Raw genomic sequence first — 17,913 nt, 5'->3', positions numbered from 1 at the left:
AAAAAAAATTCCCAAAACCAAAAAAACCAAACCAAGCAAACAAAGAAACAACCAAAAAAACACCACCAAAAAAGCTAACAACAAAAAATATCCTCCAAAACCATGAAAATGAAAGAGTCAAAACCAAACATTTCAAGGACCTAAAATAATTTTACTACTCTGTAAAGCTTCTTCACAGCAACAACAGGCAAACTAACACAGGTAAACCTGTAACATAGGTAAACCTGGCTTTACTAATGTGAGGAAATTTAAAGAAAAAAATTACTGAAAACAGGGGCAAAACAGTGCTATAGGAAGCACAGGGAAATCCTGTGCTTGCATTTTGCCAATCTCAGACAAAGAAAAAAGCCAGTTTTGAAGTCCAAGAAAATCAGCAAGTGTTTTTATTTAAATGCTGCATCTACATAGTCAGTTTGAACATTTTCTCTCCCCAGAGACTACACAGGCTATTGCCATATGATATTCCCTGAATTCTCCTCTTTTGCCAAGCAAGAAGAGATGAGAGAGCAAAGACTGAATGGAGCTACAGTAAAATTCAGAATAGATGACCTAGAGACCTCTCCTCAGGTGGATTCAGCACATGAGAGTGCCAACAGAGGGGTTTTTATGATGGGGCAATTTTCAACACAGGCACAGTTTCATTTCCAAAAGGGGGACATGCTACCCCAAGTAGGAAACAAAAGCCTGCAATAATCTAGCTGTCCTGTGGTGTACTTCTCATATTTTTTACTCCTTTGCATCCAATATCAAATAACTTTGAATATCCAGGTCTTTGAAAAAATAAATTAAATCTCTGAGAACCTGTCTGGGTAATGCACACACTTAGAACTGAAAACACTGCCAGCCAGAGGGACCTCACTGGAAGGCTGAATTTAAGGCTGAATTTATAAAGGGACTCAAGACAGCAGAGCAATTTCCAGGTTGAATGCCATACTGTATGTGGATACATCCAAAATCCTTCATTAGCTATAAAATACATGTCAGAATAACCCGTGCAAAATCACAGCCCTAGTAGAAAGAGATGAAGTGTGGGTAAGTGTTTGTAAATCAAATGTAGAAATAAAAATTAAAATTGTAAATTTTGACCTGGCCCATCCAGGATTTACAAAAGCCATCAAAATACAGCCCTCTCTTTTCACTGGGCTGGTTTAACTCTGTACCTTTAAAGGCAGGAAGAAATGCTGCAAGTACATTTCTCTTTAGGATTTACTCAAATTAATATAGCAACCTCTATATCTACCTACTTATATTTGTAATTTACTATAAAATTCCTTAATTTCTCGTTACTACAAGCATGAATATTAAAATAAATATGAATATCCCAAAAAAGGGTTTCAGACCGGATGTAATGATTCCTTTGGAGCCATTAAATTTCATCATTTCCATAAATTCAGTCTCCATGCAGTGAGCACTTTATGAAAGGGCCTTTAATTGCCTGATAAGATATAGTGGCTCCTCTGCATCAATAATAAAGTCAATAATCTGCATGTTTGAAATCTCTCTAAATATCCACTGATGCAATAGGTTGTTGCAGCACTAGAGTCCTCCAGGCCCACTGGCTCACTAATATAAAATGTTTAAAGCCATTAAATATACATTTAACATGATAGAATTTTATGAGTCTATTGGAGGTCAATGCTGTAAAATTATACCTCTAAAAATCCTCCTCAGAAAGTAATTTATGATATAAAATATGTTTATTAAAAGTCCCTGGCTACAGATTTATGTGATTTTATGTGAAGACTGCATTTGAATATGCTTGGGGACCAGTCCTGAGAACACTTTCCATGAAGTTCAGAGCTTATTACCCTACACAATCCCTCCTCGAGTTAATTGAAATACTCCCAAGAGTAAAGTTACTCATAGTCAAGAGTGTTTGTAGCTTCATGCCCTTAAACTTGTTTCCACAGCTCTCCCTCTGATTCCCTGTGGGATCCAGCAAGGCATTAGATCAGCAGGGCTTAGCTGAGAGAGGAACCATTCATTGGGTAAAAGGCAGGATAAAATGGATGTTTGCCATCTGCTGAGGTGCCCAGCACTGTTGGGGCTAATTGTCTCTGGTGTTGCAGCCCCAGTTTTATTAACCAACTATGACAGTGGTGGTGACCAGTTAAAAAGAAAGAAAAATGTTCTCAGATCAAATAGGATATTGAAATCTCTTTGGATCACACATATCAAAAAAAAATGATAATTCTTCCCATCCTATGCCCTAAACACCTTCCTAAGCTGAAAAAAAAAAAAATTAGTCATGCAATGCTGTTTCTAGGATATTTTCAGTGCAATATTTATGAAAAAAATATTGCATTTCTGCTGAAAATCATTACAAAAATTCTCTACCCTTCTATATATCCCTCTAAAAATGTCCCAAAGTCCCTCCTCCTGTGCCACTGGAGCAGTTGGTTATCCCAGCACACAGCAAAGAGCAAAAGCCATTGATGAACCTCTTAATACTGTTGTCCTTTCTGTGCTTGGATAAAGGTGGGAAGGAAATGGATATTTTTTTATGTTAATTTAAGATGCAGGTTGGAGCATGTACGAAGGAACTGAAACATTCCCATTTCTGTGGCATGGGAGAAAGTTGCCCTCAGAGTAAATCAATGGAATTTATCATCAGCTCATTTTGCAAGCTGGTTAAAGAGGTGAGTCTGGCACCCAGGCAGGGAATGGCTCCACTGGGTCACGTCTGAACATCCCTTAAAGATTTTCAGAAGGAAAACCAACACTCCTCATGGGGAACTGCTGATCCCCTCATCTCCCTTCCACTTGTGGCTCAAGAAAACTCCTTAAAGGTGAAGTTTTGGGAAAGAAATAAATCTGGCTGCATCTCCCCACTGTAACAGCAAAGGATTTACATCCTGTGTAGGCTTGTGCTCATTCTAAAATCAAATTGTTCTGTGATACAAAAATTAAAGTTCTGAGTTCCATCTGCATGGCTTGCCAGCACAGTAGCAGGATGATATCAGGGATATCAGGATGATTAAGAGATTTTTGAGCTCATTTGAAGCACATACCATTTCCTTGTATTTTCTTGTATTTTCATACACATTTTTCTTGTATTTCTCTATATCTGTCTTGAACCCCATTACTATGCTGTGAGTACTTAGGTGTTAACTATTAAAGACCTGCCAAAGAAAAATAAGACAAAAATGAAACAAACTACCAGTACATCATACTTTTTAGTAAGATTTTTAGTACTGGAGAAAAGCAGCTGTGAATCTTGCTCATTCTGGACTCCTGACTATGTATTTATTTATTTATTGCACTTTCTGGGGTTGCAAGGAAACAACAACAAAAACATCCCACTCAGCAAGGTGAGGTTGAGCCAAGTCTTGGTTAGAGCATGAAAATGTGGTTTTAATAACATGGTGTTCTTACAAACATTTATAACTTCTACTGGGAAGTTTCCTCTCTAAGTGAATGTGACTTTTCCCCATATGTGGCTTGTAAATAAGAGATTTTGGAAGAATAATGCTGGAGACCTGAAGAGCAGATTTGATTTTAATCTAGACAAAGATTAAAATCTGCTGAGCTGAGTTCAGCTGATTCCCAGCACAGTCTCTGGACTGTCCTGGCAGCAGAGGTGGGATGAGCATCATCCCTGAAGGAAGTGCTGCCCTCTCCAACCTGCACACAGTGACAGCAGCTCTTAGCCCTCCCCTGAGCCTCTTGGAGACTGAATTTGATGGAAGGCCCATCTAATTAATGCCCCCAAAAATCTCCACTCTTTTCTCTGTTCATGCCTTGTCCTTCATCTCAAAGCCATTGGCAAAGTCTAAGTGGATTCATCATAAAACATAACACATTACCACAAGCTAGAGAAGGATTTTCAAAGGATTTGTGCTGTCACCTGATAAAGGATTTGGGGCTCTAAGTCTGACTGTTTGTGTAACACACTGGGCAGGAGGAGCTGGGTCAGCACACAGTTCAGCATGGGCATGCACCACACTGACATCTTCACCTTTAGGCAAAGGCAAGAACCAAAGGGGGACATTCAGGGATTAAATTGCTCCAGTCACAAGCCAGCATCTATTAGGACTAGGAGTACAGAATTTACTACAACAACCACAATGTTTTTAAAAAAACCCCATCATATTTTACTTTTAAGTCAAAGCTAAAACGGAAAAAGAGTTTGTCAGCAATGCAGGAATGCCTGCTTAGGTGTGAAGGCATTGCTGTGGATGACAGCAGGGCTCACTGAGCTTACTTCATTCCCAACATTTCCTTATGGAGGAGAGGGAATTTCAGCTATTGCAGATTTATGCTGTGTTTGTCCAGCACTTAGGATAAACTTGGATCTAGCTGGATCTACAGTTAGTGAGTATACCCAGCCCAGCCTTGGACACCTGACAGATTTCTGACAGCACACCCAGAACAGAGAATGGCACTCCAGAGCACTTGTTAAGGAGGCACTTTAAAGCTGCCATAAATTTTTCCATGAACTCAGTTGTACTCTGTGCACAGATCTCAGTAGATCCATGTGCAGGAAAGATTGGGCTCTGCTCTTTGGCACGTGTTCAGTGCCAGATGTGATTGAGTTTTCTGGGAACTGGATTTACTGTTGTGACTAGGAGGAGAAAAAAACTCTATCACTGGCTGCAATGCCATCTTTTTTTCCCCCCATCTAATCCCTGTATTATTTTCTAGCAGTGAGAAATCTTACAATAGGAAGGTATTAAATTTATATATTGTATACCTGGCCTTACATTATACTACTTATTTGTGAAATGAATTGATTCTTATGTTAAAGCTACAAAGCTACATTTACACATAGAAATCTAAGGCACAAGGCCTGTGGAATATGGTGAGAGGTTTTTTGTTTAATTTGCTTTTATTATTGTCCCAAGTACCCTGCCTCTGGGTACCTGAGGAGCAGGTGGTCTTGCCCCCTGAGTGGATTACACCCTTGAGAAACTGAAAATGGGAGCAGGCAGCTCCTCTTTTAGTATGATCATGTTGAAATCAAAGAAATTCCTCTCAGAGAATGAAATCCCCCTTCAGGGAAATAAAAAAAAAAAAAAAAAGTGATTAATGCCTGGATCAGTTAGGAGAAACTAAGAGCACCAAAAACAACAGAAGAAGAAGAAGAAAACAACTCACAGCACCACGGGGACTCCTGAAATTTCTGAACTTTCATGCATTTTATGGTGGCAGAAATTGTTTGTCTGTGAAAATAGGGCACAGTCCAACACCAGTTGCCTGGCACTGTGCCCTTGCTCCCTGGGTAGAGCTCTTTCATACCTTTCTGGAGCTCTGTACTAATTTTCTATACACACTGAGATACAAAGAAACTAAAAAAAAAATCTGTATTTTGCTGCTGTCTCATACATTGGAAATGTTGGAACATGAATTTTTGTATTTTTTAATGGTATTTACCACGTCTCACGTCTAAAATTTTTCTGGAAGCAAAGCCAGGAATAAAACAAATACAGGGCTTGATCCTTTTTTTTTTTTTTTTTTTTTTTTGTTTTCTTACGTGCGTTGATAAAACAAAATATTTCATTTCCTTGACTTCAGAAAAGCTGTTACTTCTTTACATTGACATAAAAGGGAAGAGAGCTGCCATCACAGTAAATGGGCAGAATCTGTATTGACAACTAGCAAATAAAAGAACTCAATAGTGCAGGACAAGCATCTCTCACAAAAATGAAGATAAGAATCACAGTAACTGGGGAGGTGTTGAGATTTTGCTTTCTTTCACAGCCAGAATTTTGGAGCTCAGAAAAGCTGTTGATCAGCACTGATGGCACAGAAGTGACAAAGCCACCCTTATTACTTGGGGTCAGAGCAAACTCTGCTCTGGCCACAACTCCTCTGTTCCCTGGGAACAAAGATCTTGTTGTGCCACAGCCTGCTCTGATGTAAACTACAATTTACATCCATTTACTACACAGCAGTTGGTTGCAAATTTAGTGTTTTTAAGAAGCAGAACCAGAATGGAAAACATTTTCACCACAGCAGAGTTTTGTCAGGAAATGCCTCTCACTAAACACAAAATGTTTTGCCCAGCATTTCTCTCTTTCTCTCTGAGATTCACACGTGGCATCAGCTGAATTCCTGACAGGCTGTTGGAGAGCCCAGGACTTGCACACTGTGCAATGCCAGGGGATGAGCTAAACACACTCTCACACATTTTCTGAGATGGAGCTGACAGATTGAGGGCACCCAAAGCACAGGGCCACCCTTCCTGCCAGGGACACCAGGACAGAGGGCCAAGGACCTTTAGCCTTACAGAAGAGTAAGTTCAAAGATGCAGATACAAACATATACAGAAGTAACTCAAAGTATATTTTACAGCTTCTAGGAGCTTATAAATAAACATACATCACAATGTTTGTGTTATGGTGCACATTTACTGAGTTATTTATACAGGAAAATCCTAAGTAAACCACAGCAGAACTAACAAACAGCAAAATAATCATAGGTGTAAATAATGAAGCACTGGTTTAAGCTTAGTAAAATGGTGTTGAAATGTTAACCTCCTCTCCATCTCCCACAGCACTTTCAGGTTTGGCTTTTTTTTAACAACCAGGCAATTCTGACAAATTTCAAATATTCCTTAAACAAAATAATTTTTCTGATATGGAAAAAAAACCTTCCTGGGACCTACAGCTGAAAAGGATGTCAGGATCTTTTGGGAGTTCTAGGATACTCAGCAGGTGTTTTCCCAGGATCCTGGGAGAGTTAAAAATGAGCCGTTGAAAAAGAATGTTAACTGTGCTTTCTATTCTTGCCCTTTACAACCATGAAGAAGATTTAAACCCCTCATTTCTCACCCTAAGGGGTGGGTTTAGAGGTTCTTTTCATTCTCTTTGACCAATTACTACAGGAATACATAGTACCAAATGGAGCAAACCCTCCTCAGCAGCAGCAGTGATTTTCAGCAGGTGGCACTGCCTTGGCCCTGCACTGCAGCCCCTGATTTTCCCTGTGAGCTGACACAGCAGAGAGCCCCAGACTGGCCTCTCCTTTCGATCTGCCCTTGCCTGAAGCCATGCCCAGCACTCACCCTTTGTGCTCACTCCCTGTCAGCAAACAAACAACCAGCTCTGAAGAAAACAAGTTTCCAGTCTGATTTCTGCGAGTGCTTTCCAAGCCCTGCATCCCCAGTGCCTGAATCCCGTGTGACACATCCCTGAAGGAGCAGGGCTGTGACAAGGAAACACCCAGCTGCAAGCACAGCCTGCAGCTGGCAGGGGCTGTGTGCTCTGCAGGTTTCCTGCCTGCATGGCTCTTGGCCTTGGGGCTCCCACAGCCAGGATGGGGCACTCGTTTCTAACCAGCACAGGCAGCCAAAATGAGCATCAAATCCTCAGAGAGCCCAACTGATAGAAATAGCAACAAAGATTCTTCTTCTGCATTTTAAAATGGTGTGTCTCTTCATGGGTATTCTGCAAAATGAAGGGCTTGGAAGGATCTTTCTGGGGCATGTAGGGAAAGGATAAGGGGAACTTGCTTTAAATTGAAAGAGGGTAAATTTAGATTAAATATTAGGAATAAATTCTCTGTGAGGGTGGTGAGACCCTGGCACAGCTGCCCAGAGAAGCTGTGGCTGCCCCATGCCTGGAATTGTTCAAGGCCAGGTTGGACAGGGCTTGGAGCAACTTGGGCTAGTGGAAGGTGTCCCTGCCCATGGCAGGGGGCTGGAATTAGGTGGTGTTGATTAATCATGGGATCAGTGTTGAAATGCTCAGATACAGAGGTCAGGAACACAGAGCTGGTGCCATCATTGCATCTCACTGCTGAGGATACTGTGGTGGTGAAGTACAACACAGGGCAGCTGGAATTGCCCCATGAACTAAGGAAATGCTAGAGCAAAGCATTTCCCTTGATCTTTTTATCAATCTGTGAAAATACAATCACACTGATACCTCTCTGTAGGTAGGAGTAAATCCAGCAGATTTGAATCTATTTTTTTCTTTATAAACCCCCATGAATCATTTGAGAAACTGAGTTCTGCATCCCATAATTAATTCTGATTTATTCAAGAAATGTTCTGAAATCAACAGGAACAGTTTTTAAGTGATTAGAATGAAGATCTGTTTGACCAGTGAGACACTGAATATTCAGCAATGACCCAGGTTCCATTTCAGCATGGTAGGAACACTAGCAACCATAAGGAAATGAACCATAAAACTGGAACAATAAGAAAATTTTGGGAACACTAGCACTGGAAATTCCTAACACGTGGTAAATTCTCCCTTGTAGTTCACCAGACTACTTCATTTGAGAAGCTCAGATTGTGAATGTATTGCTGCCTGCAATGAATGTTTTGCTCAGCTTAGAAGATTTTTGCTCTGTAGTTGTATGAGACATTAGTGACTGCAATTGATTTGGCATTAGTCTTGCCCAGCTGACTTGGATTAACAGATTGCACTGAGCATCATAAGTACTTGCAAGTAGACATATAGACTTCTGGAAAATGCTGACTTGAGCTGGCTCTGCATGAGGTAAATGTTACATCCCTTTACTAGACTGTTTTCTTGAAATAATTTTCCTGTCTATATAATTCCCAATTTTTCATGAAGAGAAATTTAATATTAATTTTTCCAGTATCCCTAATTTTACTGAAATGTGTTTACATGTTCATTTATTGCTGAGAGTGACACAGAGATAGGACCCAAGTCTTTCTCTAACAAAAAGAGACTGGAAATAATCTGAAGTAGCAATGTTCAGTGAAGTGTGTAAAACCAAGTCTCTTGAAACTGGGAAAACAGGTTAAGGATGAGATTTGTCTCTGTGGACAGGTCAACATGTGGGTAAGCCAGGATAGAACAGATAGAAATCCCTCACAGAGGCCTCTTTCACCTTTCTTGCAATCTGTTTGCCATGGAGGTGAGAAGAGCCTGGAGTGGGAGCAGGAATGGGGGGAATTGATGCAAAGCCCTCGTGGAGGCAGTGGGAGGCTGTGGCTCCAACTTTTAGGACACACCAGTGAATTGGGCTGCCTTCTATAGCACCTGCTCACCCACTGGACTAACAGCTTCCCAAAAATAAAGCTAAGATCTCTCCAGGTTTTCAGACTTTTTAGGACAAAGGGAAGAGTTACAAGGCCAGCTATGTTTCTGCTGTACTTCTTGCCCTATTTAGAGTTAAATCGGGAAATTAAAATAATGATTGAAAAATGCATGTCACGCCTAAAAATCACAGAATTTTATCAAGGGACTACAAAGGCTGATACAATGGAGGGATGAGCTAAAAAAAAAAAAAATATCCTGAGAAGTCCAAACTGGCTGGGTATGAGTGAAGTTTTCAGAGCAAGGAAATAAGAACAATAAAGTCTCCTTCAGGTGTATGAAGAGGAGTGAAGCTGACAAGAGAAGACATTAGACCACGGCAGGATATTTGAAGAAAGTTAATAAAGGAGGAGGGTAATACAGCTGCAGAATTTAATGAGGTCCCTGAAGTGTTTGCAAGAAGATCTGGAGTTGGAAAGCAAGCAATAATCAGCACTCCTAAGTTTTTTCAGAAAGTATTGTGCCTAAAGGCCATCAGGTTAATGTTCAGATTTAATGAAAAAACATACATGCACACACCAGAGGGGTAAAGCACACATCAGATCTCTGCCCACTGACTTCAGTCTCTGCTGAGGGGGAGGGGAGGAAAACTCTCAAATAGAAAAACATTCAAACACTGCCTGAGAAGGTGAGATGACAGAAAGTAAAAACTATGTCTCCTCTTAATTGAACGTACACTTTGATTATTGTGTTTTTAAGCAAGTTTCCTTGAATGATTAAAAAAACACCCAACCTTTTTAGGAAGTTCTAACACTTTGAAGAAAATTACTTGGAGTGTGAAGAAGAATAGACATTTGTGTTAATGATGTTTAATGCTGTGTCTGGCTCTAACCTTCCAGGTCCAGCCTGAGAAATCAGCCTCAGGAAGAGGAGCCCAAGGCTCCTGCAGGCTGTAACCCCACAGATGGAGCTGCAGCTCTCCAGAAACCCTGGGACTTCCTCTCCAGGGCAGCAAGAATGCTCAGGAGCTGGGAGGAGCTGGACAGGTGAGCTGGAAAAAGGATTCCTTCCTCAGGCAGAGGTTATTTAAAGAGGCTGCTGGAAAACATTTACATTCACAGGAATTCCAAAGCTTGATCTGACAAATTAAATGCCACCAGAATATTTCTGTCTAGCTTTAACAGGCAGCCCATTTCCCATATCTTAATACTACTGAAGTTACTAAGCCAACACCACATATTATGAATAACAGAGCCCCTGAAATCAATGAATGTTCATTGACAACTGTGGGCTTTAGATTATGAACCCTTAAGAAGACATTACCTATTTCAAATGACCTCTTATTATGCAGTCAAAAGCCACCAGAGATAAGACATTTCTGGAGCTGATAAAAAGCCTCCAGAGCAATGGTTCTCCAAATTAGAGTTGCAGCTTCAAGTCAGGGTATGAAGAGTTTTTGCTGCAGAGCAACGACACACTCTACAAAGCTGAGATCTCATTGTAAAGAAAATTACTTCTAGCTCTTCTGGCTACAAAGATAAACTTCTGAATGTAAATATATGAAGCAGTTTGGTTTACTTAATGTAGAATTATAGGGAATACCCAGTTCATGATGCTTGCTCCAAAGATAGGGGTTTTCTTTATATTCTGGTGATATAAATAGTAATAATAATAAAAAAATTTCAGGTGTTAAATATAGGTATTAACCAACCAATCAGAAAGGAAATCAGGAAAGGAAATAATAATACATTGTACTAAAGGTACCAGATGATCCAGCTGTTTCCATCAAAAGCACAATCTGATGCTCAGTGAAGTTGAAAGAAATTACTCATCCACTGTTTTCACATTAGAGAATTATTTTTTTTAAGAAAAAACCAGAAGACCTCAATTCTCAGTGGTGCAAGGGAAATTCATACACAAAACCCAGTTTTCAGAGGTTTAGACTTTCTTCTGCTGTACTTCAAATAATTGTTGCTTAGAAGGTCATTGTTCCCTAGCTTGCAGGGGTCTCATTTACATAGAAATGGAACTGGCATTAAAAAGAAATAAGAGGTGAATTTTTGAGGAAAAGCCATTTTACAGGCAAAATAAATGAAAATATATAGAGAAACAAGCAGACTAAATCCAAAGCACTGAGTAACACACTCAGATTTCAGTACTTCACATCAGTCAGGCCTTTGGTCTAATATCACCGGGCTAAGCTGTTGTCATAAAACACAGAAAGGAATTTAAGAGAAATTAGGGAGAGCTGCAAAGAAACAAGGGCTGTAAAGAGACAAACACTTCTGAGAAAGGGGAATGAACCTGACAAGCAAGTGGCCCTACCCTGTTCTGTAGATTTTCCAAGACTAAACCTATTTAAGGAATAAAATTATTGCAAATCTGTCCCTACAGTTACTGTAGTTATAATGAAAACCATTAAAATGAATATTTGATAAATGAATAAATGAATAAAAATGAAGGGAATAAATGAATGGTAAATGACTATAAATACTAAATGGCAAAAATTAAATGAATAATTCTCTTAAATGAATAAATCCGCCGCGCCTCAGTTTGTTAGTGCTCTACACAGATTAAGTTCCTCTTAAATGTCATCTTGAAAGGAGTTTACATTGCACCACAAGGATCTATACACTGGGGGTTGCCAGGATAATGGAAAGTAAACATCTGCATGTGTGACATTGCTTGGTTCCTTCAGCACACACCAAAACTGACAATTTAGTTCTTCGTTACATTTTACAGTCACTGCAGCCAGTGGCTCTTGCAGAGGCAGCAGTATCTAGACTTTTTTTCCTGAGCTATTTATTTCTCTTATAGCAACTGTGCCTTTCCCATACTGATGTTTATTGAACATTGATATTCTTAGCATTGTAAAAGACCCAAATATCAGCATGTGCAGCAGCAGAGGCTAAAAGTCTGAGAGGAGGATGAGAGCTGGAGACAGGGATGTAGGAAGATGGTTCAACACAGCAGTAGGTCTTCAAAGAAAGAGAAAAAAAATGAAAGAAAAAATGAAGAATTAACAGAGCAAATACTTCATCTACAAGGGAAGAAATATTCCAGAGCTATATGGGTTTCAGACAGATGGAAAGGAGTAAATACACAGGGTTAGGGGAATATGTGACAGATGGAAAGACATGGTCAGAAAAAAAGGAAATATTTGTCAGTGGTCAACATAATTAAACCAGAAGAGTTCCCTAATTCACAGTGCTATTACTGAGGAGTTTCCTCTCCAGAAGGGCCAACCTCATTCAGCCACTCTGGCTGGAATTAACCACAAGCTGCCTCCTGATCTTTGCTCTTGCATTGCCATCAATATTTGTGTGCTACTGCTTCCTCAATCCTTATTTAAATATTTCTAATGTGACCCCCTGCTAAAACAGAAAGCAGAAGTTTGACCTGGGACCTTGCAGAATCTACCAAGAGTAGCTTAATTTTTTTTGTTGTTCTTTAAAAGAAAAATGCAGCTCAACTCTATTGGGAGCTTTTATCATTTTTAGCTGTGGAAAATTAAACTGTCCTTATGCTGTACAAGATGTTCCCCTTCTTCCACTCCCCCCGGTGAATTCTGAGTGTTCTGCAGAAGCACAGCCCCCAGCAATTGAGGAACATGACAGTCAATACAAACAAAACCCCACCACACACATCAGTAGAGACCCTTGAACAAATGAAATAAAGAATTGCCTCAATTCCTTAGGTTTGAGCACCAGGTTTAGTCTACTTTCAAACCAAAACTCCACCTCTCTGTAAAACAAGCAATACAAATTCTGCTCCAGAGTCACATAAATCTCAAAATAAAACTGCATACCTGGAACCCTGCAAAAAAGGGTGAAACATCAGTCCTATTTTGAACTGCTGCTGGAAGTTTTGGTTCATTTCTCCTCTCATCCACTGGAGGAAATGCAGTAAAGAAAGATACTGTGAAAACAGTCAAAAATCATCATGTGTTTCTGATTTAAGCACACCCTGCTTTGGGATTAGCTCTGCACAGCTGCTGACAGTTGGCCAGTAAAGTAATTTTTTCTGAATTAGATCTCACTGGGGAGTTAAACTTGTCTTTTTGGTAGCTAAAACCTGTAAACTTGAGTCAGTAACTTGTCTCATGAGGAGATCCTTGTATTTTGGACTTGAGTTTCTCATTCCAGAATGTGTTTTTTTGCCTTGGTGCTTCTTTAACCGAATTTTATAACCCAACAAAAGTAATTTGTCATTAGATAATTCCTTCCTGTTGACATCTTGTGCAGTTTCTGTTCCTCAGTTCTGAAATCAATACATATTCTGTACATTACAACACACAATTCCAAACACAAAACTCTGCATAAAAGCAACAGAACATTCTTATGATGGGTTCATATCTCCTTTTTATGTTGTGAAAGAGTCAGCCTGCATCCCAGCATTTCTTAGACTTGATGTTTAAAACAAAATTACCAGTTAAAAACAAGAAGATGTTAATTAAACCAGAACAACTAATAGGATGCCCAAAATCCATTGAACATAACATGCTTTTCCCTGTTAGCCTTGTTTCCTTCTGCTGCCTCCCAAAGTAGGACATAGCCTGGAAAAGTTTGGTTGCTGTTTCTGCCTCTCAAAATTGATCTATACCTTGAGCTTGGTAAATTCACTGAACCAAACTTACACTGCATTTCACACCTTTCAGAATGTCTATTAATCTTACAGCAGCAGTTTTATTTGATTGGTTACCTTGGCATTGAAGCAATAACTGGAAAAGGCATTTTAATAGTTTTAATTCTCTGCAATGCATTAGAACACATTTTTTCTATTATCTTTGCTATCATTCTGTTGTTTGCCAATCCCCAAACCTGTTGATAAGCCTCAGACAGTTCAACTCCTTCAATAAAAACAAGACTGATTAGCAAAAATTCTGGAATACAAAGCTCAGTGGGATTGTATTTACTCATTAAATGCCCAAGAGCCATTTTGTGCTTCTTATTCCCTTTTATAGTTATTGACTGAAATGTTGCATCAGTATCAATTATAGGGATTTGAAATGGGGAGAATGGTGGAGAAGCAGAGAATGAGATTTCATGATCACATCAAGGCTATAAATACTGTCATTCTTACTGTCTAATGTCCCTTAAGCTTTATTTAATGGTTAATTGATTGCTAAAAATTCTTTCAGGTTCATTTAATTTTCAAGAATGTGGCCTTGTTAGCATGTTGTATGTTGGCAGAGCCTTTTTTTTTTTTTAACAGCAAAATTACATATTATGTGGGATGAATTATAGAGCAGTTGTCATGGAGATGCTGCTAAAGCAGGAGCTGTGTACTTTGGAAATTGCAAAGCCTGTGTGTGTGCAAGCACCTTTCCTGCAGCTGCTGCCTGGGGGAGCACCTGGATGGTTCCTTGCACCATTCCTGGGTGGGATGCTCTCACAGTGCTACAGGCAGGTACCTCCTGCTTTACAACTTCCCAGGCATGAAACTGGAAATTTTGGTGGAATTCAAAGCCTGCAGCGAGGCACAGAACTGAAATGTATTGAATTGTTCTGAAGCTGATGTCTTATCAAAGAAACTTGAGACAGAAATGAAACAGGTCATCTTACGAGCTTGAGATCTAGGACTGCTTTGGCTGCTTTGATATATCAATATTAATTAATTTAGCTACAAAGAAGCAGGCACAAAAAAAAGCAATGTTAACAAACCAGTGCTTGCAATCTGGTGGCTCAAGATTTGCTTACCTCTGTAAGATTTTGGTAAGTAGGTTACAGAACTGTTTCCCTCTGTTTGCACAGCTGTGAAATGGGGACATTTATGCCTAATTATCTTTATAAACTGCTTTAGAGCTTTCAAGATTGAAAACACCATTTGGATGTCAGGAAAAAACCCAACACTTCTATCTCATAATTTTTTCAAAAGTTTATACTCATCCATCTCTCTTAAGAGTTGTACTTTATTTTATATGTGCACAATGATATCAATCTTGAGCAACTTTTATTCTTGAAGCATCACATTCCATCCCTGAGACCCAGTTTGACAATGTTTTTGCTTTCATGTTACCAAAGAGCACAAACTGGCACGCTGTTCTGTAAGACAAGCAGCTCTGGAGGAAGGTTTGCAGTATTACAGAGACTCATACCACATCTTGCTATCATTTGTGGTAGTGCCTGCAGAAGATTCTGGGTTTTTCTGGCAGGGAAAGCAAGATACAGCCTTACTTAAAATTGCTAAGCAGATTGCACATTAAGCATCGAGTTCACTCTCTCATACTTTCATAAATATGTAGAAAATCATGATGCCTTACAAAATGAAACTTAAGAGACCAGTTCATGAAAAAATTATATGCTCCATTTCCTCTGGCCTCCTATGTACTTTATTTTTTATTAACTCACTTATCCTTTTTATACAGGAGACCGTGTCTCTAATCTGCACCCCAGAGGGGTGGGCAGCAGGCTGGGGGGGAGTTAGCCAAAACAGGTATTTGCATTTCCAGCACACAGAGCACATTCAGAAATTCACCCCACATTAGGAAAAAAATTAACCACCCAGAGTTTTGCTGGTCTTTTGTTGTTCTGAATATTTTGTTTTAGTCTAGATGAATGAACACTCAAAATTAAAAAAAAAAAAAAAACAAACAAAGAGTAAAAAGGAGATAATCATTCTAAATGGCTTTTGAGGACAGCAACACCCCAAAACATTTTACTGATAGGTTTGCTACTTTTAGAGAGAAGATAAAAATACAATTAAACGTTAAACAAGATGAGGTTAATAAACTTTTTTCTCCAGCTAAAAGCAGATTAAGTTAGAAATGGAGCTGTCGAGGAAGGAAACACAATAAAAACTAATGAAATGCTGTCCATTTACCACTAAGGATGAAGAAGGGAAAGTCAACAAATACTGTTGGAACACAGCTTTTTTTTTTTAAGTCTAATTTCTCATACTACAAAACGGTACTTGGAAATAATTGGTGATCTCTCTGTGCTTTGTCATTCACAATACCCAAAAATAATTCTCATGGCAAACTATCATGCCATGTTATCCACATTTAGTTGCAATTTGGAGGGCATGGTTTCATTTCTATATTGAAGTGAATATAGAAATGGAGTTTAGGAGTTTAAGATTAGAGAGGAGCACTGTGTGTTAAAATGCCTGACCTTCAATCCCAATCAGGGGACAAAAGTTATTTCAATGATCTTAAATGAAGTTTAATGTCCCCAGTTTGGGCTTACTGTTTGCTGATTTCAGAAGATGTTGACAACTCCATTTGCCAAAATAAACAAGAAGAGTTCCTCTCCCTGCTCTCCCCTGCTCCTAATGAAAACCAGCAGACTGGCTCAGAACTGTCAGGAAGCTCAGGAGCAACTTCATGTGCTCTGCAATATTTAGTCTCAAAGGGTAGTCACAGAACAGCAAAATAGATCTTTATTAGAAGATATCAAACTTTAGTTTAATGCCCCAGTGCAATTTTTGTGTTCAGCCTGTTAAAACATTAGTTACAATTTCATTGCACATCTATAATGGAAATTTTGTTCCTTGGTGGGAGAGCAAGATCAGAATGAAATCAGAGAGAGACAGGAAACTCTACTGCCTGATGAGCCCTGATAATTACCACAGATTTAACTGTTGGACTGCCATAGACCCTCTTAAATTGCAGAGCAAGAGTGACACCAACTTCCATCAATTTCATTTCACTAGTAGTGCCTCATGCAGACTAGAATGCAATGCTCTGGAATTACTGTTAAATTAAGTAAATTTTCAAGCACAGCTAACCACTGAGGATGGGCCCTACTCTTGATCTTGTAGGGTCTTGTTTGTCCCCCCTGTGCCACTTCAAAAGGACGTGTACAGAGCTGGAAAAACAACCAAGTTATTCCTACCACGTGACCGTGAGAGTGAATCATGGTCCTTGTTCCTATTGTGCAGCAGAAAATGGGAGTGTGGGAATGTGTAGAGACATTCAAGTAGTCATTAATCCTTTTCTACTTGTCAGTCAAAAATGTTGTACTCTTGGGGTGAGAATATGTTTGGCTGAGAACGAGCTTTTAGTAAAATAGAGTTGGCAGATGCATATTTGCAGATGCTCATGAAAGATGAATCACGACATTTCCTGACAACAAACACACCAAAATGTCTGGTTGGCTCCTCTCTCTCCCTTTGGATATTGCATCAGCAACATATACTCTATATGTATGTGTTTGTATATAAATCAATTATGCCCTAACAAAGAAAATTCTTTGCTTTCTACATCAGAACAGAACAGTACTGTGGCAATATCCTGTCGCAAGAAAAATGGTGAAGCCATCTGAAATAATTGAATAGGTTCTTTTGGTTTGGTCTAATTTGGGTTAGGGTTTTTTTGGGTTTGGTCTGGTTTGGTTTTTTCCTACTTTTCTTTAAATTAATGAGCCTTGTAAGGAGGAAGACTCAGGCTATCCCACAAAAACCTGTTATTGTAATATCTACCCACTAAAATTCTAGTAACCCTTTGAAGTTGAATGCTGCACTCTACAAGCTGTGGCCTCCCAGCTGATATCTACAAGAGATCCATCTAGCCTGACCTGCTGCAGACCCAGAGCATCAAATCAATATCAGTGAGACTCACAGAAGCCCTTGAAACACAGAGGCTACTAATGGAACAAAGGTAGAAATAAATTTCTCATCAAAGGCTTCAGCCCTTTACTTTAAATTTTATAAACCTTTGTTCACTACTAAGGATTTTTCCCTAAAAACAAATTTAGTGGTACCAATTAGTTCTTTAAAATGGGTTTAAAAGCAAATAACAGCAATGCATCACGGTAGTTCTTTACTCACAATCATTCTGCTAGAGCACAATAGTTACATTTGTCCAAACATTATTTTCCAGGCAACATCCAGCCTTGGCATGGAGAAATCCACAGCGGCTGTTCCTCTTGACTGCATTGTTCCAGCAATCTTTTATGAGGCCATTTTTGCCCCACTTTTGCTTTGAGAAGTTCAGCTGTGTGCTCCAGAGGAAATGCCC

Source organism: Serinus canaria, chromosome 9 (genome assembly GCF_022539315.1).
Source record: "Serinus canaria isolate serCan28SL12 chromosome 9, serCan2020, whole genome shotgun sequence".
Taxonomy (NCBI): Eukaryota; Metazoa; Chordata; class Aves; order Passeriformes; family Fringillidae; genus Serinus; species Serinus canaria.
This window is presented reverse-complemented; position numbering follows the sequence as displayed.